At 54.6% G+C, this 13,186-nt stretch overlaps 1 protein-coding gene across 1 annotated transcript in view; it reads left to right on the top strand.

Annotated features, from left to right (window-relative positions):
- The first annotated feature begins 7,564 nt into the window (after window positions 1–7,564).
- Window positions 7,565–13,186, top strand: part of HIVEP3 (HIVEP zinc finger 3) — a 130,590-nt gene continuing 124,968 nt past the window's right edge. Inside the window, 1 exon segment of the mRNA XM_045548086.1 lies at window positions 7,565–7,620. The gene's annotated coding sequence lies outside the window, so the exon portion shown is untranslated.

Here is a 13,186-nt window from a genome sequence, read left to right on the forward strand (position 1 = left end):
AGCAGGCTGGAGACCCCGGAGTGCCTGTGGAGTCGTTCTGGTTCAAGCCTGAATGCCTGGGAACTGGGAGAGCCACCGGCGTACGTTCCAGCCGGAAAGCTGGCAGGCTTGCCACCAACGAAGAGCCGATGTTTCACTCTGAGTTCAAAGACTGGAAAAGACCAATGTCCCAGCCGAAGCAGGTGGGCAGGAGGACTTCCCTCTGACACAGCTTTTTTGTTCTATTCAGGTCTTCGGTGGATTGGATGAGGCCCACCCACCTTAGGGAGGGTAATCTGCTTTGCTCAGCCCACCGATTCAAATATTCGTCCAATCCATAAACACCCTCACAGACAGACCCAGAATGGTGTGTGGCCAGCTGGTCACCCTGTGTCCCCATCAAGATGGCACATGAAATTAACCATCACACCCTCCTCCCCCTCCCAAACTGCTATTGATTCTTCACGTCCAAACCCAGACCCAGCCACCAAATCCACATGCCTGCTTTCCCCTCCTCAACTCTCCCTGCTACCCTGCCCAGCCCGACACCCTTGGGGACACTGCCTCTGCCCTCAGGTTCCCCTGACTCAGCCCTTTCTAAGGGGAACCCAGCCAGGTGACACTTGGAGGGACTCTTATCCTCCCAGAGTTCAAGGTGGGTGTGAGGGCGAGCTGCAGGAAGTCAGAGGGTGGGCTGCGGAAGACAGCACTCAGAGGGCCTGTTTTCAGAGAGGAAGGCAGGTAGCTGACGGCATTAAGAGCCTGGACTGCCTGAGGGATCCATAGAGGCTTCATTTTCAGTCCCAGGCAGAGTGGCAGGTGCTGGTGTGTTCTACTCCAGTTGTGGGAAGCACAAGAAGAAAGCCATCCAGTGCCGATTTATTGAGCACCTATTATACTAGCGGGCAAGCATAGACCCTGAGCGCTATTCCAGCCTGGTGGGGGCATCAGACACAGATATGTTACCATAACATGATAAATGTTTTGATGGCATATGCAAAGCAAGTTCCAGGAACATTTTAATTCTGCTGAGGATTGGAGTAGATCAGGAAAAAATAAGAAAAACAGGACAATGGAAGGAGACTTTATAGGATGAGTTCACTAAATAGGCAAGGAAGGTTAATAGGGGAGCTGAAGGGAAGGGTGGGTGAGGAGATAGGAGGGGAAGGAAGGGCATTCCCAGTAGAAGGAACAGCATGGGCAAAAGCATGGAGTATAAAAATGCACATTGTGATCAAGGACTAGTGAGCTGTCCTGCCCAGGCCAGGCCCTTCCCTGTGCATGACTCTAAGTGGGAAGGCTCCAAGGCTGAAGGATGGAGGATTGGAGTCCCTACCTCCTGCCTTGAGAGGTCAGAAGGGCTGCAGTGGGGTAGAGCGGAGCAGCGATGGGTCGAGACCACTTCTACATTCCTTTGCTGTTATTGGACAGAGGCTCCTGAAAGTAGCCAGGCCCTGCCCCTCCTGTATTCATCTGTCCTTCCCCTGCCTTCAGTGTCATTCACTGTTTTTATCCACTGTTGTCATAGTTATTTTCCATAGTGTGCAAGGCCTTTCTGGAACCAGACTAGCAGCTGCCTGATCCTTCGTGCCTTTTTTGTCTTGCCCTGGGATTCCTTCCTGCCCACCCCTGCCCTACCTGTCCCTTGGCCCTGGGCTGGCCCCATGGGTGGTATCAATCACTGTTGGGAGGGGAGAAGGAGTCCATCCCAGAATTTCCCTCTCCCTCTGCTGCTGCCAGAACTCTTTCTGGTCACGTCTGTTGCCGTTACTTTGTGTGTGCATATTTAGGGGTCTCATTGAATGCTTATTTCCCCCTCCCTCACTTTATGAGCTATCGGCAAGGACTAAGTCTTATTCATCACAGTGGCCCCCAAAGAGCTTGAGGTGGGGGTGGGGGTGGGGTTCCTGCATCGAGCATCTATTACATGCTGGCTTATGTCCTTGATACGTGAAATGACTTTCTCCTTTAATTTCATGGGCTCTTATTTAACCCTCATCATCTTCCCCTGAGATGTGTTAACCTCCCCATTTTATAGTGCCGAAAACTGAGGCATAGGGGAGTTAAGCAGCTAGTGGGTGTCAGGGTCAGGACCTGCACCCCGGTCTACCTTAATCCAAGCTATAGAAGTTGATGCTATACTTCTGTGCTTCCTTGGTGAGCACGAAGCCATGGGCAGAGTCAGTGTTTGTTGTCATGGATGGTTCTGCAAATCCCTTGGCTTGGGGAAAACCTGTTCTCACAGCTGCCAGGAGAGTGTGGCTTGACTAATCTTGCGATTTCCTGGAGCCCAAGGCCCCGCCCTCCCCACCTGTGGCCCTCTGGGCTCTGTGGGAGGCCCCAAAATGCCAGTGAAAAGCCAGAATGAGGCAGTCCCAAGGCTTAGGCCAAAGTCTCAGTCCAAAGTATAGGAAAAGAGGATGCTTTTGTCATTTGGGGAAAACTCGTCAGGAGCTTGAGGCCACCTGGCCTCTTGTCGTTGTCATTTATGGACAGGATGGTTAGAGGGGCAGAAATGTGTTGTTCAACATTCTCTGAATACTTGGGGCATTCCTGGAGCTAAGATGTCATGGCTGGAGATAAGGAATTCACAGGGGCAACAGACACACGGAGATGTCACTACACAGAGTGGTGTGCAAGCCGGGACGGTCTGTACCAAGTGCTGGAGGCTGACAGAGATGGAAGCAGCCAATACCACCTTGGGTCCAGGGAGGCCTTCACAAGGGCAATGGCCTTTGAGCTGGCCTGGAAGGCTGAATGGGAGCCGGCCAAGCAGAGATGGGCGAGGGGAACAGTGTAGGGAACAGCATGTGCAAAATGCACTTGACAGGCTCAGAAGCAGTGAGAGACCCTGTGTGGTGGGAGCCCAAGGTGGATGGGAGGGAGGCTTGGGAAGGTAAACTCAGGCTCTGTTATTAAAGGCACTAATAGGTAGAGCAGTTTAGCTGGACAGGGACCCACTTCAATTTGTCTTAGTGAGTTCCACCTGTGTGGAGAATGTGTCAAAGGGGCAGGCTGGGCACAGTAGCAGGGGGAAGGCTGCTGTAACTTGTTGATGATGGTGGCCTGGCCTGGTTTGGAGAAGGGGTTCTGGCTTCCAGCTGGAGAGGATGGGTACCCCCTTTAATGAAGATGACCAGTATGGGATGGGGAGGATTCTGGGTCACAGTATGGGAACAAAGTCATACTTGCCACTGTTTATGGAGCACCCAGTAGGTATGGGTACTCTTTTAAGGGCTCTGTTACAGTATCTTGATAAAACTTCACAGCAGCCCTTCGAGATGAGGAAGTCAAGATTTGTGACATCTAGTAACATGCCCAAGGTGACACAGTTAGTAAGTGTGGGGCTGGGGTCTGAACTCAGCTCTGTGTGGTTCCAAGGCCCAGGCTATTACCCACAACATCAGGTTAAGCGCTGAGTTAGGAAGCTGGAAACAGTTCTCAGGCTGTACAGAGAGGATGGGACTGAGTCTGGAGGGTCAGACCCCAGGAGGTGACAGCCATGAACTTCAAGAATCTCCAGGTGTCTGTGCCAGGAGAGAAGCTCCACGTGTGCAACAGATCTATGGAGATAGCACCCATCACACACACACACACACACACACACACACACACACACACACACACACACACACACACACGCGCGCGCGCGCGCGCGCGCGCGCGCTAAACAATACAAAGCACCTGAGGCCAGGAAGTCACGGCCATAGGGATGGGAACTGGAGATAGGGACGGTTGGTAAAAAAAAGTCTAAGACCTAAATATACATAACCCAGAGGGCCCACTGGGCCAGTCACCCAGGTCCACCCTGAAAGCACTCCCAAGAACACTGGCAGTCCCTGGCTCCTTAGGAACCATAGCATGTTCCAAAAGTATATCCATCATTTGGTTGTTAGAAGCTGGAAACAAAATTTCACAGAGAAACAGCCTCCTAGATGGCAGATCAGATGCCAGCCCTGCCCTCTGCTCCAATCCCTTTTAGCTTGTGAAGTCTCCGTGCGTGATGCTGGCTTTACAGCAGAGCCCAGCCCAGAGTGTGTGTGTGTGTGTGTGTGTGTGTGTGTGTGTGTGTGTGTGTGTGTGTGTGTAGCATTGCCATGGAAACAAGTGATCAGCATGCTAGCCTGGGACACCTGAACCACGGTCTTCTTGAATTGTAGCCCTAGAATTAGAATGAATCTTATCTCCCCATCTTGTGTGCCCCAACCCCACTCCTCCCTGAGCTTGTCAGACAGCTGTGTAGCATTTAGCCACTTACACTGGGCTATCTGTTTACCTGTCAGTCTCCATCCTTGGACGCAGCTCCTAGAACACAGGCTTGTGTGTTGCATGTTCCCAGCACAGGGAAGGTGCCTGATTCATGTCTGAGGAATGAAGGAATGTGGGAAGGCCCCCAGGGCCAAGTGCTGGGACTTTCTCAAGACCTGGCCCGGTTACATGCAGGGGATGGGGCTGATAGGAGGGAACTGGCACCTGGCACCACCTGCCTTCCAGATCCAGGATGGGAAAAGTGCCCTGGGCCCCAGGGCTGGGGTGGTGGCTCACAGAGCAAAAGTAGCTTCCCTGGCTGCTGGCGTCCAAGCAGGGCTGCCAGCCCGACTTGTGTCCCAGAGCCCTGAAGACCTTTGGGCCTTCAGTGAGAATTGGCACAAGGATTAGGGTAGGGACTAAGTCTTGAGATGGGGATAGGTGGCTTTGGTTATGTGAGCACTGCCTGGCTGACATTCCCGGCTTGGAGGGTGGCCACAGCTGGAGGGGCCCAAGTGGCTTGGAGGGCTTAGGGGAATCAAGTGTGACTGTATGTGGTACAACGAAAGTGCTGGATAAATGGTGCTTTCCTTCATCCCTTCCCCTCCACCTTGTAATAATGGCCAGTTCAGGACTGTGTGTTTAGGGGTTGGCATGGGATGTCCCAGGCTGCCTGGGGCCTGCAGAGGAGTTTGCCGAGAGGGAGGAGGAGGAAAACAAATCCAAGCCACCCAGCCTCCTGAGCATCTAGTCCAATCTAGCTGAGAGCCCCGCCTTCCATTCCACCCCCCAGCCAGTTACATCCCCTGCATGTAACTGGACACTAGAACCTCAGCCTGTTCTGGGTTGGATAAATTATGTCCCTCCTATAGATAGTGTGTCTTTGGACTTGCCCCTCAGGATCATTTGTTCACTTAACAAACATTTGTGAACTTATCAGTCCTGGGCAGAGAGAAGAATCAAGATGGAAAGTTCCCAGCAATTCCCAATCTGGAGGGAGGAGAGGTCCCCCACAACCGACTGCACTGTGGGGTCATGGGCATGTGTGCAGAGGCAGGAACTATTGAGTTGCCTGTGGCAGCACAGGAGGGTGACTAAGTCCACTGGGAAGGTCTAGTGGGACCAGGCCACCCCTCACAGAGGAGGGGGACACTCAACCTGGGGCAGAAACAAAGCTGTCATCTGAGCCTTTGTGTGAATGACAAAAAGTCACCCCTAGGGGCAGATGAATTATAACAAGGCACCCACCACCTCTGTCTTGGAGCTGATTCCAGCCAGAACAGTAAGCAGGACAGCTAGAGCAAGGTGGGAATGGAGTGAAGGCAGGGGTCTGTCCCGGGGGCAAATACCCCGATTGCTCTACTCAAGGGAGGGACCTGTATCAAGGGCAGGCTTGATTCCAGGTGTGAAGGACAGCAGGAGGAGCAGAGAGGGCATTTCAGACAAGGGGAAAGCCTGTGCAAAGACCTCAAGGAGTGAAAACCAGTGCAAGGTTGTCCATATGTGCAGGGGGGCGCCTGGGCAAACGACATGGTGGGCTGAGCTGCAGGAGATGCAGCTGGTCAGTGGGGCCTTGCGTGCAAGATCAGGGAGTGTGGTCCTTGTCTTTGGAGCTTTGTCAGAAGGGGGATGACCCAATTAAAGCAGGGATTGGGCTCTGGGAGCTGATGGAAGTTGGGAGAGGCAGGGGCAGTGGTCATCCACAGAATAGCCAGGAGGCTTGGCAGCTGGTTGGTGAGGCTGCAGTTGTGTACATGAGCATGCAGGCCATGTCCAGCTGCAGTCACACCTGCCTTCACTGCCTGCAAGCCCTGGAGCCACAGCTTCCTCCCTCAAGCCCTTGGAATGTAGTGCCCCATAGGAAGTTGGGGTTCCCTCCACTAAACCTGGGGGTCTGGGAGGGGTCTGTTTGCTCTGACCTGGCTTTGGAGGGAGGGTGGTGGCTCTGTTGGAGGCTGTTGTATGAAGACAGAGAAATTCCCAGGGCCACTAGTCCTACCCTTGGGCCCAGATATGTTTGAGGCCATCCCTTTGGAGTCAGAGGAAGCCTGGAGTTGCCAAGGATCCTTCCTGGAAGCCCTGGTCAGCATAGTGGTCAGTTGCCCTGAGGTGCGTGAACTTTCATAATCCTGAACGAGACAGCCTCCTTAACTTTTGCACCCTAGGCACTTAACTTACCTCACTCTAGTCCTGGCTTTACCCCTCTTTAACCCCACTTCCACTACCTGCCCCTGGGGCTGTTCATGAAGTCAGCCAAACCCAGGGTCAGCCCTGGTTCTACTATGGCAGAGGGTTGACCTCTGACAAATCTGAGATGTCTAAGCCTCAGGATAGGCATCTGCAAAATATAGATCATGATGAGGGCTGGAGGTCTTAGCCATTAGACTGGTGGGGGCCTGGATGGGGGCTGGCTCCAGTGCGCTTGGTCCTGGCCAGAGCAAGGCTCACAGTGACTCAGGCCCAAATCCTGGGATCATGCAGCTTCTGGTAAAGTCAGGGTATTGGGAAGCCCCGGGGTGTCCCCCACCCCCACCCCAGGCCTGAGCCCAGGGAGGCCCCAGCAGGCCCGCCCCGCCCAGAGCTCATTAAAGCGGATTCCCGCGTGGGGAGGCGCGGGCTTCCCGGAGCGGGGCTGGCACCTCGGAGGAAGGCGGGGAGCGCGCACTTTGGGGACTGCGATGGACGCCCGCCGGGCCGGGGTGCGGCCAAGGCGTGGCGCTGAGCGGCAGGGCCCCAGCGGCGGCGACCCGGGCTTCCCTGACTGCCCTCCCCAGAGGGCCCAGGAGGAAATGACAGCGCGGGAGCCGGGGCGGGCGCGGAGGGAGGGGCGGCGCCCGGAGTGACACGGCCTGTCACCGAGGAGGCCTCCGCTCAGACCCTCCCCGAGGTCGCCAGGAGCTGGGGATTCCCCGACGAGGAGCCCGTTCCCCAGCAGCCGCCAGCCGCGCCCCGGCCCAGCTGCGACCCCAGCCGCGAGGGCATCCCAGGGAGACCGGCGGCGAAGCCGAGCGGGCGGGAGAGGCGCCCCGGGCAGGCAGCGGGGTCCCCGGGCTCGGCGACAGGAAACTCTGGGGACTGAATGGAAAGAAGTGGGTGGTCCGGCCCCTGCGACTTCCCCTGACATCACTGCCCAAATAAGGAGCTTCCAAGCGGCCGCGGGGCGGCCCGGAGCCGCGCCCGCCGCCGGCGCCCGCCCGCCAGCCCGCCCCGCGCCCACACCGCGCCGCGTGGGCCGCCAGCGAGCGCCCGGGGCACCGCCGGGCGGAGCCGAGCCGGGCGGAGCCGAGCGCGCGGGCGCTGCCGAGCCGCGCGGAGGCCGGGCGCGCAGCCCGGCGCAGCCCAGTCCAGCGCGGCGCAGCCCAGCCCGGAGCAGCGGAGCCGCGGCCGCCGCAGGTAAGCAGTGAGCGCCCCGCGCGCCGCGCCCGCGCCGCGGCCTGGCAGCCTCGGAGCCGGGCATCGCCGGGAGGGCAGCCGGGGGCTGGAGGGAGCCGCGCCGGTGGGAGAGGGCTGGGCGCGGGCGCGCGTGCAGGAGCCCGTCGGTGCCAACTCCCGGGACCCTTGGTGCGAGGGACCCCGGCTTCTCCGCAGCCTGCGGTTGCCTGATGCACATGCTCTCTGCCAGCGTTTCTCAGACACTACTTCTGTCACCACCCTAGGGTGACACAAGCGTTCCCGCGTTCACACACTTCTCTAGCACACTCGCGCCTGGCACAGCCATTGGCGTGCACAGCCTTCTGTGTCCAGCGCAGACCCTCAGGCAGCCAGCCACGGCGCTCACCCTTCGCACTGCCACACGGTGGGACGCGGCACAGCCCATGGGAACTGCTGAATGGGTTTGGCAGCCCTGGCGGCGCTTCCCCCTGGAGGCCCTGGCAGTTTCAGACGGTCAGAGCGACCAGCCCTGGGCTCTCCGGGCTCACTGGGAGTGAGTTCAACTGGCATAGCTCTGGCTCTTCCCGAGCCCCCCTCCTCCTTGCGTGATGGCACCTGGCACTGGAGCTACCTCCTAGGGGGACTGTACCTGGCTTAATCAGGAGGGTGTGGCGACTGGCAGAGAGCTACTCCTGCCTCATAGCCTGGGTGTTTGCAGAGCGGCTCCTACTCCTTGGGCATTTCTGGGAACACCCTCCTGGTCCCCTCTTCACCATGCAGGGTGCTTGGGCTCCAGACAGGAGTGCCGGTGGCTGCAGAACAGGTGCAGATGGCATCAGGCTTGGAATCTTGTGGGGGGTCTCTGCGTAGTGGCCACAATTGTTTTTCTATAAAAATGTGATTATTGGTAGTTTGATGAAGGACATAGGGGAAACTGATAGGGCCAAGTTATGGGTCCATCCCTTAACTGGCTCTAGGCAGCTCCCTTAATCTCTTTCAGGCTGTGTTTTATCATCTGAAAAATGGGGATGAGTGTCATCAGAGGTGTGTTGTCAGAGAGAATTGAGATCATATAAGTAAAAATGTTTTGTAAATGTAAAGCGCTGTGCACATGCCAGTTACTGTGGTTTGGATGATTTCTGGTTGGTGTTTGTCAGGGCTCTGCTCTGTGACTTAGAACACCATTTCTGTTCCATCATCTGCAAAAAAGAAGGCATTAATAAGTGTCCTGTGTGCCTGCTAGCAGATTTTCCCAGCATGTTCCATGGAACATTAGTTCTGAAAGCTGTTCCATGAGTAAAGGTTTCCCTGTTTGAAAGGTTTCCCTGTTTGAAGTATGGCAAATTCTGCCAGCTCTTTATCATCTTCTGGCTAATCACAATCCATATTAGCAAGTTAAAGGCTCTGAGAAGTCCTGCAGTTAAAGAGCCTGTTTAACTTTCTCAAATCCAACATTTTTCTAATTGGATCTAGGGCCATTTTCACATTACATACCCTTGCTCTCTGAGGAAACAGTGCTTCGGAGGGCTGCCCAATGATGTGGTGTTGTGCAGTTGCAACCAGACTTTGAGAGCTAAGTTCTAATTGTCCTGTCTTAATGGAGAGGAAGCAGAAGCCCAGAGCAGTTAAGTGGCTCATCTGAGATCACACAGCTAAACAGTGGCCCAACATCACCCAGTAATTAGTGGTAAAACAGGGACCAGAACCCAGACTTCTCATCCAGTTCCCTCACCTCATTGAATTATATCTGGAAGTTGAGAATTCTCTTCCAGAACCAGTCTTGTTGCTTTATGTGGGCACTCTGCAGAATATATTTCAAAAACATAAAGATTTAAATGATTTATTATTGAATGGTCTAAGTGATGATCAGGTACCGTCTATATGCCGTTGGTCTGGGACTTTAGCATGTAGAGTTCAACCAGATGTGAACCTGTGGTGAAGAGCTCCGTAATGGTACCACAGTCATCCCTCACACATGCACACGTACGTGCACTCCTACACACTCAAACACCCACTTCTCACATGTCTGCTCCTACACATGCACATACACTCACACACCCACTCCCACACACTCTCACACACTCTATCCTGTACTCTTTCACACACACATCCAGTCCTACACATGCGCACACTCCTACACACTCTTGCACACTCGATCGTGTACACTTGTTCACACTCACACATCTGCTCCTACACAAACTCTCACACACACATCCACCCTGTTGTGTTCTAGGGTGCAGCCAAGAGGCAGTCATGGCAATGGGCATGCGTCTTTGTCCCCATATCCCCAAGAGCTGGTGGGGGTGCCTGGCACTAGTTCCCCAAGATGAGCACTGAGCATGTTGGAAGCCTTTGCAAGGCCAACCCAATGCTGCATTTCCTCTGTGTCTCCTGATGTTTTCCATTTTCTGCCGTATTTGCTGATATTGGTCAACTATCCTTTGGTCATACATGATGATGGGACAGCTAAAGCTCTGGCTTCTACTGTGTTGTTTGTTTTAATCAACTATCAAAGCCCTGTGAGGGCAAGGATGCCAGCACCTAGCAGAATGCCTGGCACAGAGGAAAGGTTCAATAAGCATTTATTGAATGAGTGAGTGAGTGTCTGCTGGTTGCTAAGATGGCCATGACCCAGGCCAACATCCAGGAGAATTCACTGAACATGTTTGCTGAGTGCCTGCTGGGCCCTAGACACCATTCTTGGGATTACAGCAATGAAAACAATTTAATCCCCTCGTTCATGGAGCCTGCATTCCAGTGGAAAGAGAGATAATGAATAGTAATGAACAAGATAAAGCTAAACAGTGATATACACTATGAAGAAACTCAATAAGGCAGTGTGATGGAGAATGTCAGGGAGGAATGGGAGGAGCTAAACATGGGGCCCAGAGAGTTTGCTGAGGAGTTGACATTTTTTTGTTTTGTTTTGTTTTATTTTGAGGCAGGGTCTCACTCTGTTGCCCAGGCTAGAGTGCAGTGGCATGATCATGGCTCACTGCAACCTCAAACTCCTGGGCTCAAGTGATCCTCCTGGCTCAGCCTCCCAAGTCGCCAGGACTACAGGCATGTGCCACCACGCCCAGCTAATTTTTTTTGTAGAGATGCTATGTTGCCCAAATGCTATGATGCCCACGTTGGTCTCAAACTCCTGGCCTCAGGTAGTCCTTCTGACTTGGTCTCCCAGAGTGCTAGGATTATAGGTGTGAGCTACTGCGCCTGGCCAAGGAGTTGACATTTATCCTGAGACTTGAATGATGAGAAAGTGACAGCCATGCAAAGCTTTGGGAAAAGAATGTTCCCAGCAGAAGAACAGCAGGTACAAAGGAAGGAGCTGGACTGAGGGACCAGGAAGAGGCCACACTGCAGCTCACTGCTGATTCTCTTGCCAGCACCCTTTGGAGGGGGTAACTGCTGACGTTTGATCAGGGACCTGATTATCTTCCTGGTTCAATCAGTAAAGCTAAGCTCGGTGCATGCCGGGCTCTGGGGGCGGGGAGGGGGGGCAGGGCTGCCTCTGCTCTCTCAGAGGGCTGCTCTCCCCACTTTGTCCACTCCCCACCCCTGTAAATGAGGAAAGGATTGGACCCTTAAGGCCCCTCCCAGCTCTACCATTATAGAATTCGATGGCTTGTTTGCAAGAGGTTTGAGACAATTCAGGTGGTCCATCTGGAGGGATGGTGAATTAGTTGTGCTGCTTCCATTATTAATAACCATGATGTCATACATCTGTGCGGTTCTTGATCGGCTGCAGAGCACTCTCTCCTATTATCCTGTTCACTCTGTGGACTAATCTGCCAAGTGGCAGGGAGGGGGAGGTGGAGAGAGCTCAGACACCGCCACACACTGCCACAGGCCCGCGTAGGCCACTTCACCTCCCTGAGGCCCTGCTTCCTCCCCTGCATGGTGGGATTACAGGAGAGCCCAGCTCCCGAGGCTCCTGGTGGGGTGAAGTGAAAGCCTGCCGGTCAAGGGCTCAGCATGTGGCAGGCACTTGGTAACAGTTGCTTCCCATTTTACAGATGAGGAACTCAGAGCCAAGAGAGACTGTGACCCTTTTGTCCACTGCTGTATCCCTGGTCTTCCCGGCCCAGGGCTTCGGGTGCGTGGTAGGCTTTTAATAGCTTTGTGTTGAGTCGATTTTCCTAAGGTCACTAGAAAAGGGCAGAGCTAGGACTCAAACCCAGGCCTGTGCACCCCAGAGTTCTTTTCATAAACGTCACAGTGTTTGGGAATAATCATCATGGTTAGTAAAGACGAACCTTCATAGCCCATGTGTGGAGGATCAGAATTATTATCGCGTCGTTAAGAATCCTGGAATTATAAGACCTCAGGGGTTCGGAGGCCTGATATTCTTTGTAAACCAATGAACAAATTTCTTAAGAAACATTTTGGAACTTTCCAGAAGAGGGAATAGATGTGAGAAAATGGTCTCCTGAAAACTGAGAGCAGATGTTCTTAATCAGGGGTGCCTGTCGCTGTCACCTGAGGGCTTTCAACAGAGGGGCTCCAAGTTCCACGCTGATGGTCTGACCAGAGCTTCTGGGAAGGGCGTGTGGGCCTGTGGAGAAGTAAGTGCCCTGGTGCTCGGCGTTCTGCCTGGGGATGAGAGGCCAGTCAGCTGGGCGCCCAGGGAGTCGGGCAGGGCTTCCATCTGTCCCCCATTTCCATCCATGCTTAGCTGTGACCCCCTTGTCCCGGGCCCACAGCAGCTGCATGGCAGGAGCACCAGCTATGGGGCTCCCCAGACCTGCGTTTGCATCTCCTGCGTTCGAGCCGTGCACCCCGGCCAAGCCCCTTTGCCTCTCCTCACCCTCACTTTCCTCATCTGTGACATGGCAATGCTCACACCTACCTACAGGTGGCTCTGTGGATGACAGGAGACCACCTGTGTCAGATATCTCATTAGATATCTGTGCCTGGCATGTGGTAGGCAAACATAAACAATTTGTTATTATTATGAAAAATTAATGACTGTTAAAACTGCAGTCTTGCAAATTGGCTACTACGAAAGGGGTCAACAAAATGGACCCATCGGTGTTTGCTCCAAACACCAGCCTTCTGGGAGGAGGAGGGTTCATTTCGTGTGGTAAACACCAGGCCTTGGGCGGAGGAAGGACCAGCTCTTCCCTGCAGGGCTCGGGCTCTGGTGCACAGCTGAGGGCGGAGTGGGGACCAGGCCAGCCTCGCTTCCCACAGCTCTGATGGGGCAATGGGCTCAGAGAGGGGGTGTGAGTTGGGGAGGTCAGTGGTGGCTTCGGTCTTGCCCTCACCTTCGTCAGCCTGGTCTCCTGTCCCCAAGGCTAACGTGTGGGGCAGTTGGGAGGTGGCACCTGGCTTGCGGGTGTCTCGGCAGGTTGGGCCTCTCACCCCACTCTGTCATTTATTCGTTTAGTCAGCAGTGGATTGAGTCCTCCCCGGGGCTCAGCTGTGGCCTCAGCACCAGGAGAGAACCTGTGTCCTCAAGCAGCTCCAGGTCTAGCAGGTCCCTCCGCCCACTAGCCACGTGGCGGCGGGCAGGTTGCATTTTCTCCCCTGGTCTCAGTTTCCTCAACTCAAGAACAGGATCACTCTGGTTGCTTCACCAGAG

Source organism: Lemur catta, chromosome 3 (genome assembly GCF_020740605.2).
Source record: "Lemur catta isolate mLemCat1 chromosome 3, mLemCat1.pri, whole genome shotgun sequence".
NCBI classification, from domain to species: domain Eukaryota; kingdom Metazoa; phylum Chordata; class Mammalia; order Primates; family Lemuridae; genus Lemur; species Lemur catta.